At 34.5% G+C, this 25,776-nt stretch overlaps 1 long non-coding RNA gene across 1 annotated transcript in view; it reads left to right on the top strand.

Moving 5' to 3' along the window:
* Nucleotides 1-25,776, top strand: part of LOC148822944 (uncharacterized) — a 151,244-nt gene that overhangs the window by 93,281 nt on the left and 32,187 nt on the right. The window lies entirely within an intron of this gene.

Below are 25,776 nucleotides of genomic sequence, written 5' to 3'. Positions count from 1 at the left end.
GTACCGTTTTTCCCAAACAAAAAAATCATCCATTTAATTACATTTCTGTATTCTAAAATGATTTGGTTACATTTTTACCAAGTATTTGTACTTCTATGACGTTGTTGTATGGCATGCTTTGATTAAAACCAAAAATGCATCTGGGAGCTGTAATTAAAAATAACGCAAAGCATTTTATTCTATACCTTTTGAAATTGCTTGAGACTCTATTGAAATAACAAAATATTTTTTTGCTTGAATCAAAATGTTGATATAAATTCTCCAAACAAAATATTTCAGATGAGATGAATGGAAAAGGGCAGAATGCACAATATTCACAGTATCTGCATATGTGCAAATGTCAGCATCTCCATCAGCTGAATTGCTCTATTCATAAATTACTGGCTTCATGGCTTGTATTCTACTGGAGAATTGTGACACCTACAGTATCTACAAAAAAGCTTACAAAATGGAATGGTGAAATGATTGATGCAATGAAGCACCAGGAAAGAGAAAATGACCCTGTAATTTTTCTCTTAGTACATTTCCTATTCAGATTTCAAATTATTGATCATAAAAAGAGGAGACGTACAAATGAATATGCTAAACATTGTATTCTTTGAATTGTAAGATGTATTTTTACCACTTCATTGTAGCATTAAATAATGTTTAAGCTCAAAGTTTGTGTAAAAAAAGGATTTTTTTATTGCTTTTAAGAAAAGTGCATTATACCATAAGTGTTTCATTTAATTTACTATGCGGAAATATGCAGTTTATTTCTATTTCAACATTACGGACACACCGTACAAAGCACAATAACACAAGTTACATAGGCACTGCAGTGAATAATTCCTGTCAGAAAGTATATCTAAACAATATAAAATTTTAAGCCTTTGTGCTACAACAATGACAAGTCTACCACCTTTAATCTAGCCATATACACACATAGAAACATACATTTCCATTTTTAAAGAAATTGCATTCATACTTCTGCTGTAAACATACATTGTAAGCTGAAGAAGAAGGAAATAGTATTCCAAATTGATGTCTGCAGCTTTGTCGCGCTGTTTTGACTTACAGTTAACCCATACCCTTAAAATGGCATTTGATGTAGTCCTTGTGTATCGTGTGCAGCATCTTTGCTTTTCCCAATGTCTTCCCTTCTTTCTCTCCCTCACTCACATGCAGCCAACCAACCAGGCAAGTAAGCATTTGCAGCTCGTCTGGAGTGCAGTTCCCACAGCCTTGGAGAGACTGGTACTTCCAGAAGCTGAGGCTACAGTCATTGGCTGGCTCCCTTCCACAGCTGTGCTGACCCACTAAACTTTCCAGTGAACCTGAATTCCTGCAGTCTGATTTGCTTCCTTATCCTCACATGACCACCCCGACCTCCTCCTCCTTCCCCTCCCCCTGCTGTGGAAGATGCAGTTATCCAAAAACCCACTATATCAGATAGCTATCTCTGTTTTCTTTCCTTTCCATCACAATCTCCCTTCTCTGACCTATCTTGGAGGTGGATTTATGAAGATGTATGAATCCTGAGGTGGATTGAAACTTGTACGTTTGAAAAAAAAACATCAGAAGAAAGAGAAAGGTTCTGCCTGGATATTACCTTGCAGTCAATTCCAACAGAAGCGGTCTTAAGTTGAAAAGGTGGAACCTATTGGGACTTTGTTGCCTATCATTTCCTTTAAACCCTTCAGTTGCATAAATCAAAAGGTTTTATCATCTAATCTGCATCACTTTGTTACACTACACCAAGATACATTATTGCTTGATGCTGACATTCCTGTCTTGTTGATGCCTTTGATAAGGGTGAGCAGAATTGTCACAGGAAATTTGGTTTTTATTTGGAGCCTACATTGCACCCAGTAGTGGGCTGTGAAAGTTCCCACACACTGCTGTTTTTTTCCTTTCCTTCTACTTTCCCATGGCCTAATCTGGGATCTCAGAACCTCGGAGGCTGTTTAGTTCCTTCCAGGGCTTGTGCTTAGCAGGTCTGTATTGTTTCTGTTTGAGTAGGAGAATGGTTGGGGAGTTTGGCTGAGTGCAAATAACCTCAGCTCCTGCTTGACCCTACAATTTCAACCCCCATACTCTTACGTATCTGTCTCATGATTTCCCTTTCTGTAGCAGATGTGCCCGGAAGGAAAAGTATATAATTTTACCAGAGAGCAATGTGTAGTCATCGTGTAGTTTTAGTGAGAGCTATTGAAATTAAAACACAGTTCTGATTATAAATGTAAGGAGTAGACACTGCCGATGTGTATTTTCTATTGGTGTTTGAAATCTAAATTCCAGGATTTCATTATTTTTCATTTAAGATGAGTTTTGCTTCCACTCCAAGTCACTAATATTTCAGATATTAAAAAAATGCTTCACAGTTGGATTGCACACTTTTATATTAAGGGATTAACTGAAAAATAGCATGTTTTTTTCAGAATGTTTTGAACAGTTTATTTATTTGAATCATTTTAAAATATATTTCTTTTGATTGTGAATATTTCTCTGAAACATTAAGAAGACATACATAAAAATATCCTTGCACATTGAAGCAATAGTTTAGGTGTTAAATTTGAAGTTGATTTAGGATACGCTGCTATTTTTATTGTCTGTTTGTTTCTCTTTTGGTTTAAGTTCTCATTTCCCCCACTCTTGTCTTTACTGTCATAAAGCAGTAAAGCTGTCAACAGAATCCAAAAGTAAATACTTAAGCACATAGAAGTGATTTGTGGTGTTTTTGTGCCCCAGCTGTAGCTTTACTCAATTATTTATTTTTTGTTTATTTTATCTAAATGACCAATATTTAAGTTGTTGCAGCGAGATGATGTATAATGAGATTATTTGGAAGTATTACTGTACATATGTAATGTGTACATACTGAATACAATATTTGGCCCTTCTCAATATGTTAGGGAAAATGTTATTATGATTCCTTCATTAACAGTGATATAGTAATGAAAGGAAATCTATATTTAATTGTTGTGAGTATATGCACTGCAAAGTTTTAGCAGCATGACAAAACAAAGTCTGGAAAGGAGAAGATCAAAGTTGAGTATCATCAGTTTAAGCTGATAGAAATGGATACTTTCCCACAGTCAACATCCTGCCTTTTACTTGAAAGCAAAGCAAATGGCCTAAGTAGGTGGAGGTCTGAGTGTGGGTTTATCTGGGAACATGTTTAAACTCAGTCTGTGGGCTCAGGCTGCCTTATCTGGAAGACAGGAGCATGGGAACCCTGTGGCTCATTTTTTGTCTGATGAAGCTGGCCAGAAGGTCTGGAGAATATGGAAATGTTTTGGTTTTAAGTGTCAGGAAAAGAGAATAGTTCAAAGAATTTGGTCTGTTTTGATTATAACCCTCACATACACCCACAAACACAAAACTAGACTGAGGAGTATTTAAAACACAACAAATGCAATAGGTTCCAGTATTCATGTGGTGCCTTTTTAATACCTCTCTATATTTAAAGTGTATTTTTTAAAAGGTCTGGATGAATGGCATGAAGCAGAGACATGCAATGTCTATTATCCTTACATGGACAATCCTGAATTGGGAAAGTAATTGGGAACTGGGCAGAAATGATTAAAGATGCTATGTAAGAGAAAATAATTTAGTGACTGGTTTGAGCTAAATGGGATAAATGAATTTTTTTCATCTTGTCCTAATTTTCCAACCATAATATTAAATATTAATGTGTTCTTTCCTGGTGAGTAAAGGTTTGATTTTAAGTATACATATCATTCTACTAATAATATATCTCTTACACTGCTGTGATCATTATTTTGCTTTTGTTTTCAGTGTATATTTATAAAAAAACACAAAACATACAAAACAACAAGTTAAACTTTGCTTCCAGTTACAAATCCCTGGTATATAAACCCCTTAATGTTAAGGCAATTTTGACTAAACTGCATATACATATTTCTACACATTCCTATATCAAAATCCTTTGATATAGTGACGCTGTGCTGTAGGAGGTACCATGCTTCGGATGTGATGTAAAGAGACCCCGACTATTTTGTCATTATATGTCCAATTGTGATTTTCAAAAGAGGTGCTTTGATGACACGTGTGTTCCTGGCTTAATTCCACTCTGTCCTTTCTAACACAGTCTGACATTCCTAAAGTTTTTGATTTGTTTTGAGCTCTTCACTCAATTGGTCAAGTGATCTACTGTGTAGTGGGGCTGCTGTACATCACTCAGAGACATGCTGCACTTCCGTGGAAGTGAAGTGTGTCTCCTATATGTTAAACCCTTTGAGATCCTCTGGGATTAAGAGCACTATGAAAAATATAGAGTTAATTATTATTTGTTTTAAATTTTCATGTCCCTTCTTTTTCAGATGCTTTTAATAGAAGAACAGTTACATTTCAGAGTGCCACTTCCTTTTTGTTGATTAATCTAACTTTTTTGTGCTGCTTTCTTCAACAAAGAGAATAATCTTACTGGTGGCTACATACTACAGTAAAGTAATTACTGTATGACAGATACCCAATCAACAGTACATTCGTAGCCTGGTTAAAATTGGACTTGAAATGTCACTGTTCCTTTTTTATTCCTATTGTTTTAATCTTCACCACTGTAGAGTAGTTTTAAATACAAGATTGAAAATTTAATACCCTAGTGGGATATTAGTCCTATGCATAGTTTTTTTCCGTGTAATTTTTAAAATTTATATCTGGCAACAGTAGTGTATTCCATGTTAATGGCCTAATGCTTCCATTTTAGTACTGTGGTAAATTACTGGCAACAAGCTATACTAAATAAAGATAAAGTTCATTTAGAAAGAGAGATTCCCATGGCACAGTCTTTCAGCGGCATAATTCTGCTAACACTTTTTGCCCATAAACGTCTTGTTTAAACAATATAAAATGAACATTCTTAAAATTCATGTCTAATCTTGAAATCCTTTAAAATAACCAAATACTTATCCATCACTGCTTCCAGAATTAATTTCTCTATGGAAAATATTTTTTCATTTAACTATGACCTAGCTATCTAGAAAGACCAACTTCCTGTTTGGTATATATTTTTTTTCAGGGGAAAGAAGTAATTTGTGATATGGATTTGAGTTTTTAACATAGTTTTTTTCCGCTCCCATTTATTTATACAGTATTATACTTTGCCACTGAACAGCAAATCTACGCGTTTGAGTTGTGTGCTATTCTTAATATAGTAAGCATAAAAAGAGACTACTGCAACAAATTCAAAATGTTCCCAGAAAATGATTTTTTTTGTCGCAGGTGCATTCAACATTTTATAGGACAGACATGACATAGGTAAATTAATTATGTTGATTAACATTTGTCATTAACGGGGTTGATCAGCAGGAGGTCTGCTGTGAAAGTCACGGGCTCGTAACATGAGTACCCACTGCTGGAAGCAATACCAGCTGTACATCTGAAATAAGTTGCAGATGCTGTGTTGTAGGATTCTGTCCCATTCCCTTTGTGGAGCCTGGACAAGCTTGTAACTGTGTTTTTGGTGTCTGAGCCCTAGATGTCACATGTTATCCCAGCTCATCCCACAAATGTTCAACAGAGCTCAAATGTGGTGAATAGGGCATCTTTGGCACATCGGTCACATACTAATCTTGCAGGATAGTCTTTATTAAATGGGTAGCAGGATGAGGCCCCGGAAGAGACAGCAGGTCAGGCCCCAGGACTTGATTTTGTTTTGTTTCCATGTTTTTTTCCAGGCTTGACATTCAACAGGGTAAATTACCTCATGACTTTATCCAGATGACACCAAGAACATTTAATCAAGATCCATATAATTTGCTAAAAAATGCAGACATCAGTAGAAAGATGATTGTTTAGATGCTCAGTCTATTTTGACTCAATTTTTCAACAGAATTTTACAGTTTTCAGTTATGTTTTTTACACTATTATAACAAAGACAGACAATGGTTACCAGTATGTTTTCTTAAATGTTCTGATTGTTGTATCTCTGCATCACTGTATGCTTTCCAAAAAACGTAAAAATGCTGTATTTTGAGGATTACCATTGTTTGCATTTTCTTAGTTTGTGACATCGTCAACAATGTTGGTTTTGTGTAGAGCTTCACAACTTCTGTCTTTGGGTCTTTTTAGAAGAAGCCAAACAAATGTCAACATAGAACATCAAAAATATATTTTTTTCTTTAATGAGAAGAAAATATTATTTTTAAGCCTTTAAAACATTTTTTTAAGTATTTCAACCTTTTATCCAATATCATCTGCCTGTCCCTTAAAATAAAGCTTTCAGTTCTGATACATTACATTATTCAGTACATTATTCAGTAGATACACTTTTGGTGGGTGGACATCTATAAATTACCTCAAATACATTCTCTCTATAAAGCTGATATATGCTCTTAGGCTCGGAGGTTTTCTGTAAGAAAATATTTTATTCACTCTCCAGAGGGCCACTGATGCCCCTGAAGTTTTCTCTAGCTATGCATATAATATTGTTTGAATTTCCACTCTTAAGAGGCTCAACATTTGAACTTAAAGTCCCATTTTTGGAGTTATAATTATGATTTTAAATACACCTAATGTTTTACAATTAATCAAAATAAAACCAGTTATCCAATTTTTTCATTATTACCTTTTAAGGAAGACAATTAAAAAAGGCTCATGGGTTGTTGTAACCTATTAAAACTTTAAATTAAAACATTAACCTTTTTTTCTCTGTTGCTGTTTTTTTTTATTAAAAAACACATTTAGCTCATCATTCTACCCTAGAGGTACTGCCAGCAATTACAGAGCTTTTTACTTTATCTCTATAGGAGACTATTCTCTCTAAGGAAAAATTCTAGAGAGGCAAGACATCCAAAAATTGCCTGTAATATTCATTTTTTGACAGGTAGACTCTTGGTAGCTGCTGCTTCAAGGCATAAAACTGGAGTAAAATGAAGGTGTAATTGTTTTAGACATAGACATGAGACCTCAAGCTATATAAGTAGTGGGCTGCCTCACTACAAAATAAAGGCCCAATATCCTTTTTTAGGTGAGATGTGTAGGAAAGTAGCTTGGAGCTTTTCAATCTTTAACTGCTTTCTAATTGTAAATGAAAGGACCTTGTGAGAATTAATGCTCTGCTATGTATGGCCTGTTTTGAATTTTGTGTGAATATAGATAGCTATGCAAATTAATTTAATAAAATTATGCAGGGGCATGTTAAACAGTGATGTTAAACCACAGCTTGTTTTAAAATACTTACCAGTAAGTTTACTAGTAACTGCGTTGAAGTCCCCTTTTGCTTATACGTATCCTCCCATTTTTGCAGAGATTCTAAGTTCTTTTAGGCATTTTGACAAGAATATAGCTTCCATTAGAAAATCAGAAATTATAGTGTTAAAAAGGAGAATGATAATCTCAAGCAGGATAGCCTACTCTTGTTTACTGCCTTTCTTATATTCTTCTGTATTTGAATTTGGTGATTTTACATTTAATATGGTGTAATTGTTTGCCTAAGTTTGTGTAGCTTTTTGCCAGGTTCTGTGGTTTCAGGCTGGCCACGTTAATTGATGTTTCTTAATTGTCTCTAAGTATGCCCTACAATGAACTGGTATTTTTTCCATAGTGTAGTCCTTTCTTGTGTCTTATACTTCTGGAAGTGAGCCCTGGATCCTAACGAGAAATTTGACTTTTCTACTAATGGAAGGATTTTATGTGGCAATGTGTTAGCTGTAAGTGAGGGAATTCTCCTTTGCAACAAGGTGTAAAGGCTTCACAGACAATCTAATCTAATCTAATTTAACTGCAGACTAGTAGACAGAGAAGCATATTAAGTCATTAATAGTAGTATTGAAAATTTTGAAGTTTCACTATGCCGTTCAGCATTTGTAAAGAAATGATGGGGTGGAGTTAATAAAACTAGGTTAATAAAACTAGGGTTGAATACAAAAGTGTGCAAAGGCTACTTTATCTGGTGAAGAAAATTTATAAAGGTCCTCATTTCTCTTCCTGTTATTTGTTTTAATTCAAACAGATAAAGGCTGCAGATACTGTATGAGCTAATTAAAACTTGTGAGAAATTTGTGGAAATAAAGATGAACCAAAGGCTGTGATGTCTTTGCCTATTTTTTTTTCATATTCATTACCAGATAATAGATATAGTTCTGAAAAATGTTTTTATTTTAAAGTTACTATACTGAGATGCATTTAAAACTTAATAAATGCTATTGATTACAATTGTGTTTTTAATGCCTTGGAAACAACTTAACATGTTGCTATTTTAAGGGGTTTGTATAGCGAGATGTGCCTCTAACCAATGGGACAGAGTAGCACATTTGATCTCCATGGCGATCTTTCTTCTGCCAGCACAATATCTCTTCTCCTTTCTTATAGGCTGTTTTCACAGTTTTTAGCTTGTCTAGACAGCAGCTGACTGGAGACTAGTGAATACCAAACTCTCTCATAGTTAAACTTCTACCTTTCTTCAGAATAAGTATCTGTAGTGAATGACTGGATTCAGATTTTGTGCTTCTGAATGCAATGCTGTACATGAAGAATATGTTTTTTTTTAAGTCACACTCAATTGTTTACAGTTTATCCCAGTATTAACCCCTAACCAAATTAACACATGTATTGTGTTTTATGGGCAGCAGGAGTTTAGCATTAACATAGTAATGTTTAGAAGGTAGTACATACTGTAAATATCACATTGTTAGCATTTGTTCTACCAGTTTATTCACCTTTATATTGTATTGCAATTATGATTCAACCTAGAATTATGAGTTGTGAGAATCCTGGATTTCCAAGTTATTGTACAATAAGAAAAATACATGTTGCTGTGTAGACTTCTTTTGTCTGCTCCAATACTGTTTGAAACCTGTTCACATTAAAACAAGTCATCCAGAGTGATCAACATGACAGGCTTTATACAAACAGGAAGCAGCTACTGCTTTTTAAATCATTAACTTGTTTGTTCATTTTTGCATCATAGAATTTTATTTTTTGACAGAAGGAAAGAAAAATAATACGAGAAAAAGACATGTGCCACTGTAAATAATATTCTAATGACAATACCTGGTCCTTTTATTCAGTTCCTTAAATTTAAATTTCATTTGTGCCATGTCTCTGAGAAAAACAGTGTAGAGATGACTGGCTATCAGCCTTCATTTGAAAGAAGTACTAGTATTGACAGAAAATCACACGTGATTATAGCTGTCAATTTCTGTCAAACAATTTCAGGTCTTATGTATTTCTAAAGCACTTTTGAAATCCGTCAAAACACACAGGTTTACTGTATATTACTGTTTTTTTAGCTTGCAGTTGCAAGAAGCCTTTTTATTTATTTTTTTTCACAAGATGATTTCTGAATTCAAAAAGAACATCTTATTTTACTGTTGCCTTTGGTGCTTTAGTAAATGTGAAAGTATGTAAGTTTGTTTAAAACAAGAGTGTAGTCAGTGTGGTCTTTCTTTTGAGACAGTTCTCACCTCTCTGTGTCATTCAGAGCTTGGCATAACTCGCAGTACCTGAATCTTGCAAGAGGTATCAGCCTGTGGCAGTGTGGTTTGCCATCTGAAAATTAACTACAATAATAGAAATGCACAGTTTCTGTTCACATTAACAGTGAGTGACATCATTATTCATAATTGATTTTTTTTTCCCTCTGTTGCCTGAGGGTTGACTCTGAACTGGCAGTCTGCTATTGTTTAGAGTCTTTTCTTTATTTGTTTTTAACTTCAGTGATCTTAGCAATGACATAATCCTTTTCACTTCTTCACCTCTAGGTAAAGTTTCAGTGAGACAGCAGGGCCTGCAAGCAACAGAATATCTTTTTTTCTTCTGTATGTCTGCTCTTTTTTGAATGCTAGCGTATCAAAAGATCACGTTTCTGGGTGTGGGATTGCAAGTTGTTAAAACCTAATACAGTGTAGAAACCTTAAGGCATTTAGGCTATTGATACCCACACTAAAACAATAAAATGGTGATATAACAGACTCTGAGTAGAATGTCAGGCTGTTTCTGTTGTAGAAGGCCCAATGATCTTTCTTTGAAAATTTACATGCACAGACTTCCTTGAAAACTGTTACTTTTCAATGCAGACATTTTGTATTATAACCCCTTTTGAGGTTTGTATGTTAATTTAAGTTACAGTAAAAACACACCAGCTAACCCTGTGAAATCAGTCACAATCTGAAAGTAAAATTAGGAATCTGTTTGTCTTTTTTTCTGGAGGAGGGTGGGCGTGGATGACATGCAGGAGAATCAAAGAAGTGTCTGCTTCACTTCCTAAAATGTTGGCAGGTATGAAATGGCAATAAAAAAGTTGCCATGTGATCTTGTGTGGTGTGGTTTTGAATTTAAAGGCAGTAAAGTAAGGAGGTGTTTTTATTACTGCAAGAACTTATTAGCAAGCTAACTTTATCCTTTAAGGCTTACACTTAATTATATTGCAAGGAAAATGCGACCAAGAGGAACCATTTTGCTCGAATGACTGATTAAGTGTTTGATTAAAGTTTGTGAATGAAAACTGCTGTTTTGAATTACACTTTATTTATAGTTAATTTTACAGTATTAGCCATTAATGCAGTATGAGACAGTTTTACAGGTTTCCATCTCTTCTGCTTCGTTTTCTTTGAAACTTAGCAGTTGCCTTCTTGTACAGAGCAAGTTCAGATATCATCATTATTTCTCTTTGCCTGCTGGTGTAGTCACTCATTTCAGGTTAAATCCTTAAGCTAAAAACTGAGATTAAATTAATAAAAATAAGCTTCCATTTTCCTTTAGCAATAATGGTGTTAAATATATATATTTATAAAAAAATGTAAATAATAGGATTTGCTAACTAATTAGTCCACATAATAAGGTCTACATAGTTGACTTTTCCATTGTGTTTAACTTCATTTTTAACTTCTATCTCTATTTCTTCCTTTTTTCTTTTAACTGAAAAGATTTAATTGTGATCCAAAGAGCTACATTATTTACTACTTTCGTACATGACCCATGCTCTAGTTCAGGAAAGATGAGTAGGAAAGAAACATGCATACCATTCAATTGGTTATATAGTTAACTTTTTGACAAATAAGAATTTAAAGGTGTGAATTACAGCACAGCACATTTCCACTGTCAGAGGAAAAATATCATCAGAGAGGTGGTGTTTGGAATTTTATTCCATAGCTTGATGAACCGTATAAAGTAATAATGGTCAGGTAACAACAGAAGATCTGGTTATATGGCCTGTCATGACAAGCATTTAAACCAGTACAAATTAATGACCCATGCTGCATTGTCCTATAGTGTACAGTGGAGGTCACACATATGACAATAAGGGCAGATGTGGTATGATACCAGCTGAACAAGTTCTATTACCAATGGCAATATAAACCTCAGGAGCATCACATCATCACACCACTGAGACACATGTTCCTTAATGTACAAGCTACAGCTTAAATCACCTTAGAAAAGATCCTTTAAAACATGGAATTTAAATTGTTTCTTGACTCATCTTTTCTACTTGTTAACATAGGTTTGCTGACTGAGCTGCTACCACATATGAAGCTGTGTGGTTTATGCTGTGTACAGTACATAATAATGTGCTTCACAGATAGGATCTCCAAAGAATCACATTGCCCTGTAATGAACATTGAAAGCAACTTGCAAATTTAATACTGGTGTTTAATGTGAGTAAAATTCAGTAATGTTAGTTGGCTGGACACACGAACATTTTCAAACATCGCTACAGGATTAGTTATGCTCTTTTTATTTTCAGATATTGGACAAGAGTGCTACTGTTGTTGATCAGGCTTAGATAAATTCAAACAGTAAATGATTCTGGTGATCGGTCTGAGATTAACTACCATAGATAATTGTTCCTAATCCAGACTGTTTGCCCAGAACTAAGCTTTACAATGTGAATCTTTAATCGTTTACTCAAGCCAAGTTTAAGACCTATATATTTGTAAAAACAGTAGGTATACATATATATATAACATGTAGTTTATTTCTGAGTTAAACTGTAAGAAGCGAATGCATTTCAATCTTATGTTAGATTTTGCATAGATATTTAATCAGTAGCTCATTTCAAGAACATTTTAGACAAATTTCAGCAGAAAATATTCTATGGAGTAGAAATGAGTACCAGATAAATGAGAAGAGTACAAATATTTGACAGAATAAAAATGTATTTATGTTATAATGCTCATCAGTGCTGAAGTCATTGCATTTTTACTCCAGTTTTGTCAGCAAAACTTGTAGTTTGAGGATAGGAGCTATCAATAAAAAAGTGTTCTGATAACACCTTGTGAAGATGGAAGTATTGCAGTAACAGCATGGCAGTGAAGTTAATGAAAATATTTATCCTCACTTGAGTTTTAGGGTTTGTAATGTGGAAGTGAGGAGTAGCATATGCTTTCGCATTTCTTGCAAATTCCTACTCATGTGATGAGTTGCCACTTGTGACTATTTTAGAAAAGTTACCATATATTCAAGGGAGACTTTTGTTCTATTAATTTGCACCACTCTTGTTTGTTTTCAGTTGCTGTTATGCTTGCATTTGTTTGTGAGCAAACTATCTCACAAACTAGAAGCAGTCTTGATGTGCCCTGCTTTCATTGCACAATATATAAAAAGAATATAAAATACATTTGACTTAATTAAGAATGAAAGGTAGAGACTCTAATTAGGTAGTTGGTAAAGGCTTGAATAAAACTTAAACTGAAGATCCCATTCACGATTTGTGTAGAGGCCTATGGCGCAGGACAACTATTCGGGGAACTATAATGTATTTACTAAGCATGTGAAGGGGGGTTGCTAACTGCAGACTGGGCTCATGGAAAATCAGCATGCAGCACAGAACAGTAAGTGAATGCCATTGAGACCCTTCAGCAAGACTCAGCGTGGGTAAAACAAAGAGAAAGAAAACTGTGAGGGTGGGAGTTTCTGTCCCCCTGCTGTCTACCACCCAGAGGGCTTATAACGAATGGTCGGTTAAAAGCCAGGAAGCAAGATGAGTCTGACTTTTAGTAGCTCAATTAACATTTTCATAGCCACAGGCTGTTAAGATGCTGAGAACTTTGACCCCCTTCTTGTTTTAAACGCTGACCTTTGCTCTCAATGATAGGTCTCATCCTCCATATGCTCACAGGCATAGAAGGCAAGCAGGTGAATTGCCATTATCATTCTGTCTTATAGCTCTGATATTGTGAGTCACATCTCAAGGGGGTGTGTTGACTAGAGACATAAATGGGTCAATACTACACTTGAAAAGATTTAAAAAAAACAGCAATCATGGATTAGGACAAGGCATGATGAAAGGCCTAGAAAGAAAATAAAAATCTCTCGTTTAACATGGATAATCCCATAAATGGTTTTCATGTCTGGGCATCTCTGTTTAAGTGTTGAGAGGTCAGACACCTTGCAGGACATTGGGAAAACTTAAGATGAGTAACCCTGTGCACTTAATTTTGATGAGTTATGACAGCCTTTTCCAGACATCTAAATCAATCCATATATCTTATGGGATGGTGTTACTACTTGTAAAGGTTTGAAAGGTTTCTTCTGTTCACCTGCTGGAAATATGTTCAATGTTGTTTATATTCTTTTGACTTTAAGACTAAAGCTGTAGAGAACATGTTGGACTTGAATAGTATTTCCAGCAATATCAGCACAGATGTTAAAGCAATATCCTCTAGTGATAATATTTGTACCAGATGTACCAGAAATTCACAATAGCGACGTCTTAAAGTCTGATTCAACACCCAGTTATTACATGAATCATATTATAGCTGATTACAAATGAGGTGTATTTTTTCTAGATTATTAAAATATTGTAATGTTTATTTCTTCATTAAAAAAATCATTCAATATTTTTTTATATTAGTTTCCACCTCATTTTATTGGTGATTATTTCTATCAATAATGTAATAAATAAAATTTCAAATATTTTCTTGCAGTAGAAGAAGAATGCAGTAGAAGAAGCAGTACTAATAAATTATGATATGAGTCTTTTCTACAAAAATATTTATGCTAGAAATTCCTAATTTGAGCTTTAAAAAAACACAATACATAAAAACAAAAATGTCAAAATACCTTACCATAACCTAACAAAGTCTTCATTTTATATTATTTTAAGACTGTACATAAACAAATGTTTGAAATGTTTGTTTCTGAGTCACTTATTATTTCAAAGCAGTTTAAACATTCTTTAAAAGCCTAGATAGAATAGAAATTCTTTGTTAGACCTATGCCCTTCCACCAACCCCAAGTTCACATGACCAATTCTAAAGCAACAATGTTTTTTTTTCTGTAGCCTGCCTAGGTTTTTAAGCAGCAGGCTGTGAAATTTAAATACATTCCAAATCTGTTATGGAAACTAAGTCAAGGACAATACTGACTTATACTGTCCTCATAGTTTTATTTGCCCCAAGAGACTAAATTGATTTTCAAAAAAATGCATGTGCAAATAGTGTTATTTGTTTAGCAAATGCCTTGTTGCATGATGTATTCCTTCAAAATATTAGATTTGCTATTGGTATAGTACAAGCCAATAATGTTGTAAGATAACATGTCAGTCATACAGCACAAAATGGAAAATGAATACTCTTTTTCTACCACAATTTCTTTTAATTTTTTGAAGAAAAAGCATCCAAATAAATGAATACCAGGACACAGGGAAGAATACAGACATAAAATTGTTTCAGTGTTTTCATGTTGGGTATGCTGGTATCAACCTTCAAGTGATTCTTAGAAGTAAAACAAAACCTAGATTATATTTCTTGAGAAGAATAATTGTTCCCTTTTAATATTGTGTCTCCACTAGCCTTAAATCATATTTATTGCTTTTCCTGTGATTGACATATTTTCATTTTACCAGCTTTTCTTCACATGACCTGTTTATAGCTCTGGAAAGGAATGGAAGGTAATTGGTTCATCTCTTCACTTCATAAATTGCTTCAAAAGAATGTAATGTTGAGGAAATTCCATTGTTTTCTTAAATGACGTCTATATATGGTATACCATAGGTGTTTAGATTTTTTTCTGGTGAACTTTATGAAAAAAATACAGGATTGAAGAGTATACCCAGGCAAAAAGATTTTCAAATGAAATAATATTCAGCAGTGCTTGGTTTTTGCTTTCCTTATGATGCAGACAACACCCTTCTGTCTTAAGCACAGCCTGCCCTGTAAATAGCACACCCACCCTGTTGACAATTTGCTGTGAAGCCAAGAAGCTGCCTCCATACTTGCCTGTCCACTTGTTTTCTGGAGGTGACTTCATGCTGACCAAGCAGTGAACTCACAAGAACAGTACCAGGGCACACCACTACAATATGGGCAGTACTGATTTTATAATGTGTACATTAAGATTGTGTTTTCCATTTAATTATCATGTTGTGGTTGATAAATACACTCAGATATTTTTCTTCTGCTCCGTTTTGTAGGAAAACCTTTGTGGGAGGAAAAGGTTCAGATAAACTATGTTTGAAAGTAAAATTACAAAATTTTTGGCCTCACAGTTTGCGTGTAGAATTGATTTTTCTTGCTTACATGTTCACAGGTGTTCGCACTTTTTGTGGTTCCCTAGTATACATTTTATTTTAGTAATTTCATTTGATGGAGAAATAATTTTAGGGACCAAGTGAATTTGTGACAATGCAGCTTTAATTATCAAAGGACTTAATTATTTGACAGATATCTTGATTCTACCTTAATAAGTGATGAAAATATTATTTGATACCTTCGTTGAAAGATTTATCCCCCGCTAATCACAGAATTCCAACGTTCTGTTCACAATGCCAGTAAAAATTGCAATTTGTACATTAGCTACATGTTTATATCAAAGTGAAATAGTTATCAAACCTGTCATCTCAGTTGGTCTGAAAACATTCAAAGTTTGTGCTGGATAATACATCTATGCATCACAGCTGGTACATAGGCTTCTCTTCGTGCTATGACCTACACATATTTGTCTCTGAGGTGAGGCATACATAATCCTTCATAGAGAAGCTGCTGTCCGTCTGTCTCTGAGCCATTGCACATGCTGTGCAGAACTCATAGCTGAGCCTGTTTCTGTTTGTCAGAGCTCTAACAGACAAGTCTCCCAAGTCTCTATCTGAGATAGTGCTTATATCCTCTTGATGGTTATGCCGATATGACCATCTGCCTCTCACTTAGCAGGTATAAAGACAGTCCACGCGTCTGTCTGTCTTTATCCACATTATGCCAGTCTGTTTGTTGTCTGACTCTATTTATTGGCAGGGTGCTGCATAACAGCTTTCTACTGGAGCACATTTTCTCTTTCTTTCTATCCAGATTTCTGCATTTGGAAAGCCTTGATATTTATTTTGCCGTTCCCTGTTAGAGATGTGTAGACTGTCACTTTAAATATCTTACTAACTTTCATAGTTGGCCAGCATTACTTACATAATCTTTTCACAAGATACTCTGAGATAACTTTGAACTTCAATATAATTATGACAGCTTTTCAAGTATTTATTGTTTTAAAGAGAGTATGTTATTTTTTTGCTTTACGTAGACCTATGAAAATGACAAGAATCCTGCCGTTAAATATGAATATTATTTCATCATGCAAACAGCTGAACCGTTTGTGCACACACACAGGGTGTCACAAAGTATTGTTCCTGATAAAGTATTTTAAAAGACGTTTTCTCTAAGAAAGCCAAATTATGTCTTAAAAGGTTCATGAAGCAGGAACTGTAAGTACTGGAAAAGTATTTCATATATACTTTATACATAGATCTTAAGAGTCCTTTGAGGTTGTTAGCAAACATAGGCATAAATCTCCTTTAATTAAAAATACATGCTTTTCGTCATAGAATATACATAGAAAATGAACATACGTAGTGTAAATAATGTGACAGTGTGGATGTCAAATGAAGATGTGGCATTTTAAAGTGACTCAGTGTGCACTGGGAGAATGAATAGAGATTTCAGTATTGATCCAAGAATTTAAAACTCATATAAGGGATTAGGCTTTAATTATGGACCATGTATGAAAAAATACCTGTGATATAAAGTGGTACATAGTTTACTTCAATCTGCATGACTGGAAAAAGCCTTCTAGTAGTGAACAGCAGTGATCACCTTATTTAATCAGTAAAGCAAATCATTCATGATAGCAACTTTAAATCCGGCTGAGTAACATATGAGCAGCAACCTGTGGGTGTGAATGAAATAGTTATAGTGTTTTTTCTAACAAGATGATTTATGCATGTAAGAGACAAGTTATTAAGCATTAAAGCAATATTTACAAGTCCACTGTAAATATTAATTGAATAGAACCAAATTTAAAGATGTCGTAAATGCTGTTTTAAGCCAAGTTTTTAAGATTTTTATTATATTTTTGTCTTTTGTTTCTACTAAACCGGTTAACTTTCCAGATTCTGTTTTTGTTCTCATTAAAAATCTTATTCTATTTGACTTCTTACCTAAGTTTCCATTGGAGGAATATCTGGGTGGGGCTGAGGAATTGGTGTTGACTGAAGATCTGGTCTTCATTAGTAACACAAGACATACTTTGTACTGAAATAACTAGTTTCAAGTGGGTGTTTAGTTGTTTATACAAAAACCCTTTTAAAGTGTTTTTTCCAGGTGTTCATTGTTTCATATTGGAGCATTTCACCAGCTGAATAAGCTCTGATTAAACTTTGTATATTTACTTTAATTTGAGACATATGACCACAATCACCACCTAGGCGTTTGAAGTGAGTTAAAAGCACCATGTCAGGGACTGAAACAGAAATAGACCATGTAGGGTAGACTTATGGAGACTAATAGAATTCAAAATGGTATGAAACACTTATGTTCTTTCCACCATGCAATAGCTACCATACTATAGATGTAATGCATAAAATGGAATATTCACTCTTTTATTTTACTTATTGGGTGAAGATTATTACAATCAAAACATAAGGGATAATGGTGTGATTACCTAATGCCCCTCTAAAAAATAACACACACCTGATATGCTTCACATAGTGGAATGTGGAATAGTGTTCAGGCTCTTTGTATGGTGTCCCATTTTGTGAAAATAAAAAAAGTGATACACAATTTTAACTTATTATTTTATTTAAAACCTGAATGCTGAGACTGTGGGCTTCTTAAGTTAACATAAGTAAAATTAATCAAAATCTGAAGAGAAAATTTGTATTCAGACCTGTGAATTCAGTAATTAGTGGAAGTGAATTTGGCAGCAATTACAGCTGCAAGTCTTATTGGGTTTCTACCATCTTTGCAGACTGGCTTGGTAAAGTGTTTGCTCATTCTTGGTAGATTTGTTCAAGCTCTCTTGGGTTGCTTGGGGATCACTTATGGACTACAGTTTTCAATACTTTCAACATATTTTCAATATGATTCAAGTCAGGGTTTTGCCTAATTTGCTCAAGGACATTGAGCACTTTCTTATTCTTAAGCCACTATTGTGGCCTTGTCCTTTGGATCATAGTCCTACTGAAAGGTGAATTCTTGTCCTACTTTTAAGTATGATGCAGGTTTTCATCTAAAATTTGCCATTACTTTGCTCCATTTATGTTCCCATTAGTCTTAACATGTTTGCCAGTGAGCTACGCATTACAGTTTGTTGGGTTTTTAGTCAGATGTAATAGTTTGAGATAGACCAAAAAAGTTCCAACCATGTTTTGTCTGAAACCAAAATGTTTGCCACATCTTTGTAGATACAAGCTCACTTTGAGGAGGTCCCAGGGTATTGTTGACCAATAGACATTTTCTTCATCTCAGCCACTGAACTCTGACCCTGCTCAGTTTGGAGGAATAGCCATGGCAGTGACCACTTCTTAATGATCAACCTCATATTAAATATTAATGGTATTTGAAATCTGTTTATTACCTTCTGATTTAGCCTTTATACAACTGTCCCTGTGTTATTTTGAAAGCTCTTTGGGTAAGGGTCAAACCTTTGTTTGGAATTCTTCTTCTTTTACGTTAATTTAACTTTACACCTTGCACAAGGTCTTGTTTTTACAGATTGTATTGGTTAGTGTGAAATGAGATACCTGTAATGCCCTAAATGATTTGATAAGCACTTTTCCCAGAAAAGATTGGTGAGTTCTTTTTCAGGAATTCGTCAGATTCATACAGTAGAAAAATATGAAACACTGCTTATAAAGTAGTTCATACATTTACCCCTGTAGTGTTTTTGTCAGAAGCTTTTTTTCACCAAATGTATGCCTAGGACAAGAGAATCAAACTGAAGTTATTAGTTCAAGCTTAGACAACAAGATTTGCTGTTTGGCTTCGACAGCTGAGGAAAGATTATCACAGACTGGCACAGGGAACTGAGGAAACCTAGTCCTCCCGTGGTTTGGAGCTTGCAAGTGGTGGATCTCTATTACCTTTAAGGAATAAAGGGGTTAGAAATGTCCCATTTTATTTTCATTCGAAACTTGAATTTGTAACGTGGATAAAGAAAAATGTTCCATAAGACTTTTATTCACCAGTGGTTCTGTTTAATGAAATTGTTTTTAATTCAATTATACACTGTGCAGCACTATTTGACAAAAAAATTTCAGACTTATTATACATGTGCTAACTTTGTTTGGCATAGTTGTACCAACGCGAACTCACCTTTTTTTCCTCTGTCTTGTGTTTCTCCACTTGTCTGTCCATTAGAAGGTTTTGTTAGGCTTTTGAGAGATGTTTTAATATAGAGAAGTGGAAAATGTATGTGTAAGGCCAATTGGTACCCTCAAAGTAGAAGGAAATGCAGGTTCCCATCAGTTACCCATGTGTGCCTTCAAAGGAAGATGCGTGTACTATTTTTAATACTTTCAGGAAGGACATGTGGTTTTTATTACCTTCTTTGTAACAACATTTAGGCATGATATTAATTTTCTCCTTTGTGTTTGCTTCATTTTACCCTGAAAGGGTGACTTTTTTATTGTTTTATGTTCTACATCTGAATTTTTATCAATAAACCTGGATACCAGTGTATATGGGAAGAAAAGAAATTGGCAATCAAAGCAGTAGTTTTTAATTTAAGAAAGAGGCTTATTTTGTCTGTAGCATAATGCTATTAAAATAATTATAACTATCATAACCTACCACTGTCGGGTTAAAAGAACAAGAGTTATTAATTATTCAAATCCTTTTTGTAAATATGAACGTGAATTTCTAAATCCATATGAATTAGTAGCAGATTGAATACACAGACTAAATGGTGTGGGCTTTTTTGTTTGTATTTTGTTTTATCTAGTGTAAGACATAAGAATATCGCATTTACTTTTTTGATGTCTAAGAGAACATGCATTTTAACATGCTTCCATTGAATGAGCTGTTCTAGGAGGTTTAATCTACTCTTATCCGAAGTCAGCTAAACAAAAGTGTGAGGGTATATTGCATTGTGGGAACGAGAGTCTGCTTTTTTTTGTTACCGAACACCCCCATATTGACTGACTCTGCCTCACAGCATTTTAAACACATGCTGGTGCAGGGTTCAAAGAGTCTGAAACTGGAGTGAAACTTATAAGCTCTGAAAAAGTGGGTGGTCAAGGAAACTAGAACTGAACAGCTGGTATGAACCCTCTGAACTTTGTCATTCATTAATAAATTATTTTTGGGTGCCATCTGGAGAAGGAGAGCAATGCCATAAAGTGTGGAGCCTGTATGGTAGAGTTAGTCTGAGCCTGGCCTCATATTTCAGCATTTCTCTTCTTGTGCCAGACTTCTGTAAAGAAAGAGACAGGCACATCGAAATAAGGAGAGAAAGAAGGGTACAATGGTGTTTACTATCATGCTGTTAATATGCCATCTACTAACAGCTTACTGCTGATTTAATTAACACTTTCAGCATTCCCACCTTTTATAAGCAAAATGTTTGTTTCTGTTTTTTTTGGCATTTATAACATGCGGCCACATTCACTGCTTCAAGGCTGTTTTCCTGTTTTGTAGGGAAAAAAAAGATGTTTTACGGGTTTAAATTATTTGATAGTCTATAAATAAAATCTGAAATGTAAATGTTGGCATTGTGCAAATTAACAAACAAAGCATCCCTGTGGAAAGGCACTTAAATACACCCACATATTTGATCCTTATGTTATGCAAAGAGCAATAAGCAATAATTTTAAAGATATAATATTTAAATTTATTTTAAAATAAAATGAGTTTTACTTAGCTCTGGGACTTCCATTTCTAATCTACTGAGTAGTGTCACTACCGCCCCTCAGGTTATGTTGTTTGTAGTGCAAGAAAAGCATTTCATGTTTTTGTGATTCTTAGTTAAATGACTGTAACTGACCATTTATATGACCCCTAGTGAGGTCTAATTGAGGAAATTATTAATTGAGTATATTAAACATTCTTCCATCATGATTGTGTATCAATTGTGTGTCACAGTTCTTCTCACACAATGTTTTGTTAAACTTTACTCATGCTATATAGATCTTAACATAATGCTCCCTTTATGAATCTTGACAAGACTGAATTCTTATGGGCCCTGACTGGTTTGATTCATCTAGCAGTGGTCCTCATCCTTTGTCCTTTGTCCCAATGATGTATAAAGTTGATCTCCTTGTTTGAATTTGCACACTCAGATGCTGGCTTATGAAACACTCCATTTAAAGTATATAATTTCCCATAACATCTTTTCCTCAACTTGCTTACTAAGAATTTGCCTCCTTATTTCTGACTAAAGAACTCTAATAAGATGACCAGATCAGGGTAAACAGAAACAGCTGGAAATTACAAGTGTACCACAAAATATCACGGTGAGTGTTCATTCCATCTGCTCAAAAACTGTTGTTTACATTTTAGCTAACACACCTGAACGAGGGAAGTTCTGGAACTTGGGATTTGTCTCAGGATACAATACCAAACCCCATTAATTACAAACCCCATACAACATTTTAGGTAAAAGAACTCAATTTGTGTTTAAGAACCTGCCTGGGCATGAAGAGAGAGTGGGTCCCCAGAAGGAGGGTTGAGACACTGCTATACAAGCTATATTGCTAGAAGTCAGAACTCATGGACATTAAGACTTTGATTTTAGGCCTTGCTTAATGTCCACTTTAATTCTGTTGCTGTTCTTTTAATATTGCTATTTCTAGGTAACTAAACTTATAATGGTCTTAGTACATTGGTCATTAATAGGGGTGCTAAGTCTTGCATTTCACAGTTTGTTACTTTTGGCATTCTCTAAAAAAACTATTATAGTAGTTTGATAGCATCTTTGCTCCTGCCAATAATGTTATTCAGCTACAATTATATATATATTATAAGTATACAGCATGTAATGTTAAGGTTTATGTTTAGATATTTGTTCAGCTTTCTCGGTATTCAGTTCAAGACTTCAAATAAGGTGGCAGACTTGGCTGTCATAAGCATGTGACAAATGGTGCCAAAGTCTGAAAAATTCATGGAAAATAGAATTGCCTTCATGGTGTTAAATGAAAAGTTGAGATGGTGTTAGATGCCAGGCTTTTCTTGTGCCAGGCTCTAAGTCGCTATACTGCATCTACAAATCCCTTCCAGTAATTTAATGATAGTTTTGTAACATTTTCACTTGGGTGACAATTTTTTTTTTGTTGCTTAAATAGGTTTAGATTTCAAAATCTTTGATTACAAACTAAATGTTTTAAAGTCCAAGAAAAACAGATTTCATACCTAGCTAGAAAAAAAAAACTCTCATAATTTGCTATAGGATGCAAATAATTAAAGAGTATTTTTTGTTCTGCTTTTTACACCTTAAAAGCAATCCCTTGAAGGCAAATACAGCACAAACAACTCTGTTTGATTTTTTAATACACAGCTATACAACATTCAATTTATTTCCCAATACTGACATACAGTATTACCAGTATGCAGTAAGTTTCATACAAAATACTAGCAACAGAAAATGTAAACTTTTGAATTTTCCATTTTTTTGGAAAACGGTTCCATGATGTCCATTACAGAATTTTTGCCACTCACCCCATCCACCCATAACAAAATGTTCTGTATTAATAATTGAATTACAGAGATGTAATTCAATCACATAATATGAAATTCTAAAGGGTTATGACAGAGTCAGTCTAGCAACTATTCCAGAAGTGAAACAGGGACATGGGGTCAGAATAATTTCAACTAACTAAACAACTAAAAATAATTTAAGACTGTAAATAAGAAACATCTCTTTACACAACAGGCATCCCAGCCAGATGCTTGAGGGCCAAACTCTAGGGTTCTTTCAGGAAGTGGCTTGATGACATTTTAGATTCACTTAACTACTGAACTACCAAAATGAACAAGTTGAGTCAAATGACCTTTTGTTTGTAGGCTTTCGTATGCTCAGAAAAACATGACTTGAGCACTCAAATTCCTTTTGATTTGCAGTGTTAAATTAGGCAAAAAAGTTCAGATTCAGAAAGCAGAAAATAAACTGTTCCTCTGATAAGAGATTAAACAGCAAAAAGAGGGAAAAGTATTTACCTGGCATTTACTCATGTTTGTGGCATAGTAGAGGATAGCATGGTTTTCTCCTGAAACATGAAAAAAGCCATTTGGAAAGTAAAAGACCTTCAAAGAAATAATATGGGAATTGTGAGGATGTGTTATGCTAATGAGGGCTAAGAAAATGGCTTTTCAAGTTGAGGTTATTACCCTTTTCAGATTACTTTTAATCAGGTTCTAACAAAGGACTCAAGCTCACTACGTGTAAAGGATTGGTAGCTCATTGGATTTCCATCCAGCTCTGAGCCTTTTATCTCTCTCACAGTAGCAGCCTAGCTTAATGGTGTCTGAAAGTCACTGTGGGATGAAGGAGTGGGGGGATCCTGGAGCTGGATGATGGTGAGTGTTAAAGCTCCAGCCTCTGCTGTGTTGTTCCTTTTAGATATGTATGTGATTTTGTCTGGTTCACAGTGTTTTAGCTGAAATTTGAGTTAGGTTTGGGAAGCCCACAAAAAAAATAACAGCTAACAATGCAAACATCAGGTGTTACAGTAAAAAATATGATAGTCATAAAATTAGGTAGCAAGTTGCAGATATTTCTCTCTTTATATCATATGCAGTATATCTTTATACATACAATATAAAAGTCAAGTTGATATTTTTAAGATGAATTTTTCAAGGTAGGAAATAGTGGTTGGCAGCCATATCATTATTTTCAAATTATGCATCTTTTAACACAGTTAAGAGAACATTGTTTAAAGAACTTATTACCATAGAAGGCTTGTTACAGAAAGCTTTCCATAATAGTGAATATCTAAATGTAAACTCGTTAAAATTGTTTTTAAGAGAAAAATCACAGCTCTTGAAAATTGTTTTTGGTGCTATTTTGTTATTAGTTCACAATCACTTCTGCCTTAAAATATGCATGATCAGTTCAGGATTTGACTGCAGCTGCAGTTGATTTAAATACTTCAATGTTTGTAAGAATGTAATACTTTACCAACACCAAGATATCCAATGAAGAAAGAAAATATCTTCCATATGAATCTTGTGATTGCCTGAACATTTTGCTAGCCTCCTGTGCTAAAAGTGTATATACAGTAAGTAGGTTTTTAGCATTTGAATGCATACATGTATCTAGGGTTACCAGTTTTTATACTTTTGTTATCACTGTAACAATTTTGTAAACATAGGTGTCAGAGTTGAGCACTTCATCCTGATTCTGTATTGTTTCTGTGACAACTAGGAAAAACAGCATGTCCACTTCAATTCACTATAGTGCAGTCAAGGTTAACAAAACAAAAAGAATGAATGTACAACAAATGAAAATAGAGATATATACACATACATTATTGTAACAGATAGTAGTATTAATATTATTCTACTTTGTGCCCGTTGCTTGCCAGGATAGGCTTCCCCGTGACCCTATTGGATAAAGTGGTTAGAAAATGGATGGGTGGATAGTATGATATTCATTACGCTGTATAGGAAATAAAAACTGTCCTTAATTAGAATATTTTCTATTAAGGGAAGTAAAGCAGGATGAGAGTCTGCAAGAATGTGGGTTATGTCTCGTGTTGCTGTGAATTTTTACAGTATGCAGTGCAATCTTCATTTTATAGTGTATTTATAGTTTAATTGGACAAACAAAACAACAGCATTTCAGAATTGCACAGCTGTCTTGAGCAATATGTCAAACATTAAATGTAAACAGAATAAAACCTGATCTTCTACTTCAATGTAATGGCATGTGTGGGGGGTCAGGTATGCTCTGTGAATAAAATGTAAAAAAAAAAATCTGATGTTTCAGTTTTGGGAATCTGAATTTGTAATATTCCATATTTTGTCCTAGGACACTTCTTCATCTGTAGCATTTAAGTCCCTGTTCCAAATAGTTTAACAGACTCTGTCTCTTAAGGGCTTCTAACAAACTAACATGGACAGAAGAAACCAGTTTCTTTGCTTTCTCCCTGATGACCAACAGATTACACACGCATTGCAATGTGAAAATATGAAAAGGGAAAAAGGAGCCAGGTAGCTTGTACCAAGATGCAGGCTCTAGAACAAGTGAAGCCATTCTTATTAAAAATTACTGCTGCCATGTGAATCCCTTTATCACTCCAAAGTGAAGCAGAGGAAGGGGAACTACTTGTAAGATTTCTAAATTTGAAAAATAGTAGGGTGTGAAAGTCATATTTTTCAGGATTTTATAAGTCCACCGAACACCAAGTCAATGGTGGCAAGCTAAAATGTATAAATTAAATATTTGAACTGTAATGTTTTCTTTTAATTTTTATGTATTACATTTATACAGGATATAAAGGAAGTAGGCAAACAATGAATACACCACTGAAAAGGCACTTAATAGAGATTTAGCCCACCATGTGCAGCCAGTACATCTTGTATGCACCATGACAAGGAGTCTACATACTGTATACCTGGAATTCAGCAGGAGGGA

This window comes from Atractosteus spatula, chromosome 12, assembly GCF_055471065.1.
Source record: "Atractosteus spatula isolate fAtrSpa1 chromosome 12, fAtrSpa1.hap1, whole genome shotgun sequence".
NCBI lineage: Eukaryota > Metazoa > Chordata > Actinopteri > Semionotiformes > Lepisosteidae > Atractosteus > Atractosteus spatula.
The sequence above is the reverse complement of the archived record's forward strand: the minus strand, read 5'-3'. Positions and strand labels throughout refer to the sequence as shown.